Below are 11,384 nucleotides of genomic sequence, written 5' to 3' on the forward strand. Positions count from 1 at the left end.
ACTGGAAAACACCCAAACATCCCCTCAGGGAAAAAGAAAATCATTGTTACCAACACCTCTTCCTGAGCAAAGTGCTGTCAAAACACAAGATGAAGGGCCACTTAGAAAGATTCATCCCAAGATCAAGGTTAATTAAAAACCTGAACAAATATTCCCATCTTTGAACTTTCGGGGAAATCTAACATATGCAAAGCAAGAGGCACCTCCTGATCAAGGTTCAGGAAACGAAGCCGGTATCCAGCAACCGAACAGAAATTCCCGAGGAGGGCAACACGCTGTGTCAGGCAGACGGAGGGTCTCACAGGTCCGGAGCAGGGAAACCCAGAAGCCGCCCATCAGCTGTGCGGCGGCGGAGGTCTCGGCACCTCCGCTCTCAAGGGGCTACGCAGAACTAGAAGAACAAAATCAAGTGACCTGCAGTTCAGGAAGAGGCAGACGAGTGGTTTCAGACGTCGTTACTGCCCTCTGTGATTTTTCCACCCTCCGGTGAGCACCAGGAGCTGCCGCGGTTCCAAGGCGCTGCTGCCGCGCGACAGACCGGCACGGCGAGGCCGCGGGCGGCGGAGCGCGCTGCGCTGCTCTGCGCCGCTCTGCGCTGCCTCCGCCCTCCCAGCTGCCTCCCCGCGGCCCGGGCGCGCCCCGCCCCGCGCCGCGCCGCGGAGCCCCGCTGCCCCCAGCCGGCCCGTCCCGCCGCCTGCCCCGCTTCGGCCAGCCGCGAGCAGGCGCGGCCTGCGGCCCCAAGGGCTCAGCGCTCGCAGCCGCCAGCGCCCGGCCCCAGACCCGGCCCGGCGCAGCCGGCGCTGCCCGCCGCGGCACGGCGCGGCGCGGCGCGGCACGGGGCCGCCCAGCGCGCCGACCCCCGCAGCCCCGCGCCGCCGAGCCGGACCCCGCGGAGCCGCTCGGCTGCGCTCCCGCCCCGGCGCCCTCCGCTCCGCTCCGCTCCCCGCGGGCGGCCGCTGCGCCGCAGAGGCCTCACCTGCGGCGGGCTGGCACGGGACGCGCCGCCAGGAGGCCGCCGGGGCTGCGCTCAACGCGCCGTGCCCCTGCGCCGCCGCCCCGCGGCGCGGCACGGCGCGGGCAGCCGCTGCTCCCCGCGGCGGCGCCGGGCAGCGCAGCGCAGGAAGCGGGGCGGGCAGGGGGCGGCGGGCAGCAGCGGCGGCGCCGCGGGCAGCAGCGGCGGCGCCGCGGGCAGCAGCGGCGGCGCCGCGGGCAGCGCGGCAGCCCGGTGGCCGCGGCTTCCCCGCGCGGGCCGCGCTCCGCCCCGCGCCCCCCGCTCCGCGCTCGTACCTCCACGGCGTGTGCGCGGCAAGTGAGGGGGTCCTCCGCCCGCGCGCCGTGCTGGCGGCTGCGCTCTGCCCCCGCGGGCTGGGGCGGGGGCGGGGGCGGGGGCGGGGCGGGGCGGGGCGGGGTGGCGCCGCCGGGCCCGCGCGCGGGGAGGTCGCGGCCGGCTTCGCCGAGCTCCTCGTGTCCCGGCGTCACTTGCAGATCCCGGAAAGCCACGGGGGGGGAAAAGCACGGTGTCCAGCATCGGAGGCAAAATAAAACTGAAAAAGACCCGTCGGTACAGTCTTGGGAACAGCCAGACGGATGAAGCTTCTCTTAGTTCAAAAATGTTGCAATAAAAAATATTAGCCATTTCTTCCATTATTATTAACCCAGTTGAATGCTTTACACCATCTAGTTATGAATATTGTTTCTGGGTGTTAGCTTTTCTAAGTGGAATGTAAACAATCAGAGGGAAAGCAGAGTATAAAAACTGCTGTAATGTCATTTGCAGGCTATGAAATACGCAAAGGAATCTAAGCATCTTTGGTAGAAGCAATTATTTTGAGATTAAATATCCTTGATGGATTTGATCTGCTAGATTTAATAAGTAAATTGAAATTTCTAACTGAACAAAGGGTGCAAACTTAATAAAAGTGATCTTTCACATATGTCAGATTTCAAGAAAGATGAGGCTGAATTTAAACCTTTCTTCCATTTCTTACTCAAAAACCATTTTAAAATGGATAAACCCCCCATTCTAGCATTCACCAGAGAACAGATTTCCTTTTTTAAAAATATATACAACAGCTTCGTCTAAATCAGAAACAGGACTTTGGTTACAAATTTAAAACCATGTTGGGTTACATTCTTTTTCTCACCTACTTAAGGAGATATGTAATTTCCTGAGTGGGAGCTTTCTTCTTTTTTTAAGGAAAAACGGATCCTTTTTCAGCAGCCCAGCACATCTACAGTTATATTATGACTAAAAACAGGGTTTCAAATGGTTAGGGAACTGAATTGCTTGTGAGATTCATAAAAACACAGTGAGAGTCAGAAAATGGCTCATTCATCTTTGTCATTAAGACAAGATGATGTTAAAAATAAAAGCTAGTAAAACTATTCATTAGGAATTATTGTGCAAGCAGAAAACACGAGGACTGTCTGCAGCTGTGATCATTGATTAACTAATTTTGCCCTGCTTGCTTACAGCCAGCTAAAAATTCTGGAGACATAACCCCATTGTTTTCGGAGTCTTAGGAGGCTGTGTTGAAGAGCAGCAGCTCTGTCCAAAAGATCAGGGGAAAAAAGCAAAAAAATCACTTAGATATAGACCTATATATAAATCTTATAAGACTGAAAACCCTATTGACTATAAAACCTATCTTTAACAGGGATGGATTAAGTCCATCACTGTCTGCTATATGGATCCAAGAAGAAATTAACTTACCAGAGCTGAAAGATACAACATTATGCAGTTTGTGACAAGTGATTCTAAGAACATTTAAACACACTAATAGTGATGACTCGTTCAAAATATTTATCTGCAGTCCTTACCAGTGTTTCAGAAAATATCAGTAACTGATACTCACAAAGAGGAATTTGTGAAAAGCTCAGACACTGCAGAAAATTGTTCCTATGTAAAAAACTGCTCTATTTATGCTTCATAGCCATCCCTACTTTCCTTTTAAGTTAATACTTTAAACTAGAATTAAAACCCATCTTGTACAAAAATTAGTAGAATATGCAACATTAAAGTTTATTTTTATTTAAAAAATGAAGTCATCTATTTTAACAAAGACGACAGAAAAATAGAAGTTTTGTGAGTTTGTCTTTAAATATATTTTGGTTTTGTCTTTAAACGTAAATGTGGTAAAGCAAAGAATTCTTGAAAGAAAACCACACATTTTTGTTCAGAAGAGCAAAATGGATGGAATACAGCAGCCAGACAACTCAACATGAGCTCCTGTTATATATGCACAAGAATGCTGTGATCTTTAAGAACGATATTCTAACACTTCTTTGGAGCCAGTAAGAATGCACATCTAAATGCATTAAACTGCAATAAAGTTAAGTGTCTCAGCAAGATCTGTTTGGCCCGGTACTAGAAGCGATAAATTTAATAATGGATTGTTTGTATAGGCTTCATGAGACAGAGGGACCCTCAATCAGGGACAGAGCTGGAGTTGAGAATGAAGCCAAATTTGTACTTGAGACCACTATACACTAGAGCTGTGTGTTAGGCACTTACTGCTGCCAAAATAGTGCATCTGAAGAGCATGGTCTAGAAGTAGTGTAATTTACAGAGGGTGATGGAAGTGGATCACCTGCATAATTTGTACATTCAACAGATATTTGTGAAAATCAAAACTACTGATTATGCTGAAGTAAGAAAATTAGACATGTATTGAGATAGAGGGATTAGAAGTACCCAAATCTGTAAAATACCAGCTACTGGTAGCTGGCATAATCAAGGAAACCAGGATGTGTTCACATGGGAAAAAGTCAACAAAACAATGTAAAAGAAAAAATATTGTTTTATCCTTGTTGGAAAAATTAAAACTGACTGTACTGCACATTTTTTAAACACTAAGAGTTACCACGTGAAAGATAACAGTATTCAATGCAAGTTTTTATTAAATAAGTCTTTGTCATGTTGCTAGGACTCTGCATGGGAACTTTACCATAAGCAGTAGGTTCTGATAGATGTTAAAATGTCCCTAAAAAAACACCTGAGGTACAAAGTACTTTGCAGCTGATGTTATGGAAAGAGTACATCTAGTCTTTCTTAAACCCCTGGACAAATAGATCAGAAGAGTTAATCCATGTGAAAAAATTGTTCTGAAGTGTAGAAGTACTATGTCTCCAGGGAGTAACTGACATATAACTGCTTGACATGTCCACTCTACTGTTTTAAATATTACCAAGCCAGTGTTATGTGGCTGTGCTTTATGTAGCATTCTGATATTTCTATTAACGAACAAAATTAATGCAGAAAGAAGTACATATTTCTCTTTTCTATTTTAGAAAATATCCCTTCTGATTTTGCACTGACCTTATCTTATTAACATAATTAAGCAGAAGGCTGCAAATTATTTATGTTTCTAACACATGGGGAAAACAGCATTTTTAAGAACTACGTGTATAAAGGGTGTAGTTCTTGGATGGGTCCAGCCCTTCTGGAAGTTTTGATAAGATATAGTACCTCAGTGGCTTGGATGTAGAGTACATCTCAAACATAGAAAGTGTTTTCTTTTCCATGGCATGAATGCAATCTTACATGTATTCTGAATTCCCTGATAAAATGAACTGTAACCATAATCATAAAATCTTTTGACCACAGAAGTAGCTCATCTCTTCTTTGATCTGTGTTGTTTATAAATGTGCATGAGAGACATGGATGTAGCCTTTACTTCAAATTCTGTAACCCTCTGCCTATGTGTGAGGAAGTTTATATTGTTAAATTATCCTTCTTTGCAGATAGGAGAGAAAAATAAGACTTCTTAGTGTCACTTGCACAACTAGCAGTTTAATAACCTCGATCCTGAGGAGTTCACTCATAACTTTTATTTTTTCCTAACCTTCATTATGATCATTTTTGCATATGCACAGGTAATAGGTAACTTCTGTAAACAAATTTTCCCATGAATGCTAAAGCATTCATATTTGAATACATACACTCCCACAGATTCAGTTAGATGTGAGCTGCACCTCTCCTGTCACCTCTCCAATAACACAGAAAGACTGCTTCTTCATCTTCTTCTTCTAAAAAAAAAAAGTTTTCTTTCAGCAGCGTTGATCAGGTAAGACAGCATTGGTCTAGCAGAAAGAGATCAGGTTTTAAGAACTTTTATACTAATCCTGTCCTTGCCATTGGTTTCCAGGCAGCCTGAAGGCAAATAATATAAAATCTCAGGTTTGAAAATGAGTATCCATCTCATAGCCAGAGAAATGATGTACCATTGCTCTAGAGTGAGTTTTGGTGTTTGCTTTTCACTTTTTTATATATATATATATGTATGTATATATACACATTAATAATATCCTCGGATTTTTTTTTTTTTTAATAAAAGTAGAAAATCCAATACTTCAATGTCATTTTAACCATTTCCCTTGCTCCCATGTACTTCATATGCCTCGTACCTTTTTGAAACTCCTTGAACTGTTTCAGATGATCTTTCATGGTGTTACTGGAACAAACGGATTGAAAGGGTTAGGTTTTTATGGTAACTTTCACAGCACTAGTTATTGAAATTTGGTACTGTTTCTTCTTATTACAAAAACACAATCCATTCAAAGGAAAAGATAAGCCACAACAGTTGATGAGAAAAGGCAGTGTTTGACAGTCGCAGTGATTCCTAAGTGCTGAAAAACTGTAACTCCAAGTTCTGGCCTAGATGAAGCAAGATTTCAGACATTATTTTTAACTCACCTTTTTGGTCACACAAAATAGCATTGTATTGATAGATTTGTTTTGGCTGTCCAGGCTGAATTCATTTTCATTTTAAGCACAGTCCTCCCCCTGCTCTCTCCTTCATCCCTCTCCTTCCCACCTCCCCCCCCCCCCAAAAAAAAAACAAAACTAAAAAAGGATTACAGCATAGAGGAAATAAATTTATGAGAATTTCAGTTGAAGTAGATCAGCTGGGATTTAACTGAAGCTATTGAAATACGTTATTAGTTGGGCCCACCTTTCTGTCAGTAAAATCCTGTCCCTCCTGAAGCCCAGAGAACTTCAGTCACTCACTTGATCAAGGCCAAGATTTCATTTTGTGCCTGTTCTAGTCAAAACATCTTACCCAGATCACAGGGAAAAAAGATCTTAAAGGACCAAGCTTTAATAAACAGTGCTTCACTGTGCTAAAGGTGCTGATTGCGCTTTTTGACCCTGACAGACTTGTTGCTGTGCTCTTCACTTTTTGCTCTCCAAAGCAATTTGAGAAAAAGGGAATCAGCAAATCAGTCTACATGCATGTATATCTTACCTGAAAGGTCTACCATCGTCTACTAGTAACTGAAAAAAGGAAATCTGAAGAAGTGAGACCTATCAGGATCTATATCCCAGTCTCTCTTCTGCTTCATCCTTAAGGATCTATTTTCAATAGATCTTTTGAAGTTTGTATTCTTTTACCTTTTCTATCATATGAGAGATAAGGAGCAATCCTCAAAATTTTGCAGAGAAATAGATTATCTTGAACCATTTTTTCTAATACGCTTTTTCCTGCCAAATGATAAGCTAAAACAATCCAAGTCTCATTAGCTTTTCATTAAAACCAATAATCAAATCAGAAAAATCTAATATGTTGTTCTGCTTCCTTAAAGTTACTGAAAACATTGTGGTAAACACTAAAACCAATCATGAGATCATGCTCTGGAGACCTATAACCAAAGTACTGTCAGAAGGTCACTATCAACCATCAAAGGCATAAAAATTCAAACTACTGGAGGAAGACATTAACCACGCATTGGGGGGAGCAGGGTCAACTGCTTTACCATACTATTAGTCCTAAAGATACCAAGCAACAGGACTATAAGTCCCCAGAGCATCCAATGAAGTTCAAGATGTAACACATTCCATTTTCTCCATATATCATTAACTTAAATTGCCAGACATGTCTCTTTACTCTGGACAACACTTACCATGCAACATCATGCACTGTAAAGTTTGAGGATCCCACCTCTGAGGGTGTGAGTTTCTTGAGCATCTGATCTCTAAACTGAAAAAATGAAGTTTTGTACACTGAAGAGCCAGAAGTTTTATAAAATTACAAAAAAGAGTTAACATGAAGGCACAATGTGGGTGGAATACGTATGGTGTAAGTGTGGTTTCACTTTTTTTTTTTTATGTTAGTAAGTCATGGTCATACACCAACACCAGAGAGGGCTGAGATGCTGAAGGCAGCTGCTGGGAGATGGATACGCTCCCGTTTCCTGTCTCCCTCCTCCCTGTCTCTGAAGGGAAGGCATGTAAAATCCAGGGTACAACCTCAGAGGTGCTGAGCATCTGACAAGGTAGAAAAGACCACATTTGCACATTTCTAAATAGTAGACAAAAAGGAATATGAATTTATATCTTTTCTGTGCAATGTGTAAATGCACACTGACTTAAGTGTACATGTAGGGTCTGATTTTGTACCAAAGAATCTTATGGCTGTCCAACCACCTAATGTCATCCTGTGGCCTGCACGTTACAGAAAACACATCTTAACGATCTCATTTGGCCTTGAAAACATATCCAACAAATCTTCAACTAAAATGGGTGCAGGCTGAAGCCCTGAATAAAACTTAACCCTTTCACAAACTAATTAACCTACATAATGAAAGCTCTGAAAATCAGTTACGAAGTGAGAATTTTCTAGTATTAATACTGTGAAAATGGAATTACTATTCACTATTTAGTTCAAGTAGCATACACATTCTGGTGTTTTTAATTCTCTTACTCATTAGAAACTGGATTTACGTGCAGTGCTTTGTATTGAGCTGGAATTCAGTTGCTAATTGGAAATGGGAGTAATTATGTGCTACAAGAATTAGTATCAGGTAGTGTTTTCTACTTTCATTTTACAAGAAATCCCTCTGAGTATTTCATCTGGATTCTAACCAGTCTCTGGGTTTGCACAGATAGAAACCTTCTATTTGGGTAATAATTCTGTCATGTTAAAAACAAAACAAAGCATGCACAAACAAAACAACAATTAGAAAGCAAGGAACAGTTAATTTGCCACTACAATGGTTTTCAGAAGAACTGTCAGCTGAAATTAAAACTGTGGTCTTGCATTACTAAAGCCCAGACATATTATTACCAATTAATACCAACGGGTTTTCTTTGCCTGTTCCAGCCTTTGTATAGTCTCCCTGAGTAACCTTGTATGCTGGTCCTGGGCATAGTTTCTGCAAGTGGCAGCTTCATACTTCTTCAGCTCTTGAGAGTTTGCCTCCAAGTATCAGCCCTCTTGTTTAATTGCATAGCCTCTGTTAGAGAAAAAGCTCAATATGCTCTGATGCAATAACATAACCCTCATGGTAAATGTGGGCTAGCTGTAATAATTACAGTTAGGCAGGCTCATCTTTCTAGAACAAAACCAACTTCTATTAGTCATTTGGAAAAGCAGTAAAAAGCCAAGCTGGCAAGGAACGTGTTGGCTTTGAGAGCTGGATAGCTGTCCAGCTTCCTCACCAGATTATCTGTCAGCTTCACTGCATGACAATTTCCTGTCCACTTTGTTTCTGTCTTTGGCATGTTGGCAGCTTCCTTGACCTGCTCTGGGAAACAGGATTTTAATCATAAGATTTCTCTGAAAGTTGCTTCAGGGGGTTCATTTTTTAATGTTTTTCTTCAACACTGGTTTCTGCCATTTTCTCTGAAAAAGCAATACCCATTGGCAATTGCTGTATTCACTCTTGATAGTTCACTCGAGATACCTACGTAGCAAGAGTTAACTCATTCTTTTCTAAAACAATATATGAAAAGTGGAGGAAGAGAAGGCACACATCACTGTTACAAAATTAAAGCATTACAAAATTAGTCCCCAATTTTCAACATTTTTAGCTTCCATATGTGCAAGCCAGTAAGAGGAATACAACACACTCTTTCCTGTGTATGTTATACTGCTGGACGGATTCCTGTGATACCAGCTGCATATGTGGTAAAGGATGCCAGATGTACAAGCATGTGCCACAACCTTGCGTATAGATGTATAGTCACACACACAGGTCACAGGCTGAGCCTGTTTCTCCTCACATACGGACTGCTATTTGCAACACTTCAGCTATTCGACTGAATTTCAGGAAGTGCAAGTTCTATCCTTACCTCTGCTGCATACAGTCAAAATAGAAGTCAATCTCTCTATGCCTCAATAGATCAGAACAGTAATGCTTTTTTCACCTAATAAGGGCACTGAGAGGCTTAATTTATTAGGGAGAGCACGTGGCTAGTCTGATATAAATACACAAAGCTGGATAAAGGTTACAAAAGCTCTCCCCAGGTCTTGAATGTCCTCCTAGAAACAATGATCTTGGTCTGTATTTTCTAGAGAAACTGTCAGTGACACAGAGCAATTCTGCAGGGAATGGCAGTGATAACTAATGTGGTAACTAAGCACAGTATTGGCTAGCTTTCCTCATTTCAGCTTAGAAGAAGCTATAAAGTGTAAAGATCAACTTATCACTGCTTTGTGCCAGAGTTTGCGTTGTGTAACAGGATATGGTAATGCATAATAAAGTGCCTGTGTAATTACCTGTGAGCCACAGTACTTCGCTCTGATGATGCATCTTGGTACAGAGGATTGGTCTCTAGAAAGTATAGGCTGATTTACACCTCTTTATATAAACTCCGCACTACTTTGTACACAGTATATGTACTGTGTATGCAGGTGTAGGGAGGAAAGAGAAACAATGATAGAGGAAATTGCTAGAACTGAAAATGCTGGTGGGAAATTGAGGATTATCTAGTAAGGCAATCTACCTATGAACGCAGGAGTACTAGCAAGGCAAAAGAAAAAATATTTTTTGTTGGCTTTACAGAAGTTCAAAACACAAGTTTCATACTGTGGTATTCGTTTGAGAAGGCAATTCTTTGTTTGCTGGGACTGGTGCCTGGGAGGCACAAGTGCCTGTGCGTGAACCTGATTTGCTATCTCAGGGGTCACAACAGGGGGCTAATAGAGAATGACAGCCTTACAAGTGATTTAGCACCAAGACAAAGCACAGCATTTCTACCATGGCTGCTGGCTAATTGTCCGCACTTGTGCTGCAACTGCTGCCAAAATTAACTCATTGGCTGCATTAGTCAAATCTCCTTTTGCCACCAGCCGTTCAAAGATGGTATTTACAAGATGTCACTGAAACTGAGAGAAGGGTGATTCTGCACTGCCAACATGGCAGCAGGAATACGATACCTCTGGAATGTGTGATGACAACAGTATTTCCATTTTTGCACTGTAGCAGTATGGGTACCACGATAAATCTGAAGGTTCAGATTAGGCATAGCTTTTGTGGCATTCTGCCTCTTCTAGAGACTTACAAGAATTGATACTCCACAACAGGCACATTTTCATAAAATCCACTGATTTTGCATCATTCTTATTTGAAGGGACAGAAGCAATTAGGAAATAAAAGTACAGTGTATGAAGATAGCCACCAGATGGTAGCAACCACACAGCATGGGTATCTGTTGAATTTCTCAATTATATGGGATTTCTTGAAACCATTAAAACTTGCACATTTGTTTATACATAAGAATTCAACAGGATGATCTGTAAAAATACTACATACATGAGAAAACTGCTCAGACTCTGCTGCACCAAAAGCACCAATGAGAAGCGTCTTCCATGGTCATTCTGTTCCTGTTCACAGAACACACCCCTGTGTCCATTCTGACAAACAGGTGATGTTTACACATTAGGATGTTTGCAAAACTCAGAAATATAGGTGACTGTTGCATTCAATCAACTGGTTGTTGTATTGTCAGATTTAATCTAGGGTCAAAGAGCCTCTAGTATTTACTAAACTCTTTTGCCTGGAAGTCTCTGCATAAAGGTTGGAAGAGTGAACAGTGAGCAGTGGAAGAACTTTTTTGAGGACGTTCATCCACTACTCTACGGCAATATCATCTGCCCACCACAGCAACAGTGACACTGGCCTCTACACTGTTCTAGGCTGACATGTAAAAATATGCACTGTCCCACAGAAAAACAAATACACAAATTCTAATAAAATACTGTAGTTTGTTATATTTTAGACTCTGATTTAAAAGCTGTAAGGGACAGATCTTTCCCTACAGTCACAATCTCCCCGAGCACCAGATCAAGGTAACCTTTAGGAAACACAGGCTTCCAAAACTGAGTGCATGTATAAGGGAGAGAGCATCAGGCCTTTTTGGAGGTTCCTTGGGTCTGTGTTCCTAGGTGAAGCTCAAAAGCTTACATCTCTGTTGATTATCGTCAGTCTAGGTCAGGTGACAAAACCCAAAATGGTGGACAGGTTGCCTTGTCAGCACTCCAATGCTGTGCCATCACTGCTATGCAAATTACTGTTATTTTGTTTTTAGAACTTCCTCGTTTAGGAACTGAGACACTAATAGGAAAGAAGATGCTAGATTTTGAAGAATTCATGATGTCTCT

General features: G+C 42.3%; 1 protein-coding gene across 5 annotated transcripts in view; it reads right to left on the reverse strand.

Annotated features, from left to right (window-relative positions):
* Positions 1-1,370, reverse strand: part of GOLM1 (golgi membrane protein 1) — a 39,651-nt gene extending 38,281 nt beyond the window's left edge. For 2 of the 5 annotated variants that reach the window (XM_067315782.1, XM_067315778.1), the window contains exon 1: positions 204-463. The gene's annotated coding sequence lies outside the window, so the exon portion shown is untranslated. Of the gene's footprint in view, positions 1-203; positions 464-976; positions 1,000-1,287 lie in introns of those variants that run through there. The other 3 variants (XM_067315779.1, XM_067315780.1, XM_067315781.1) reach the window with 3 other exon arrangements.
* Between the last annotated feature and the right edge of the window lie 10,014 nt (positions 1,371-11,384).

The sequence above is a fragment of the Apteryx mantelli genome, chromosome Z (assembly GCF_036417845.1).
Source record: "Apteryx mantelli isolate bAptMan1 chromosome Z, bAptMan1.hap1, whole genome shotgun sequence".
In the NCBI taxonomy this organism is placed as follows: Eukaryota; Metazoa; Chordata; class Aves; order Apterygiformes; family Apterygidae; genus Apteryx; species Apteryx mantelli.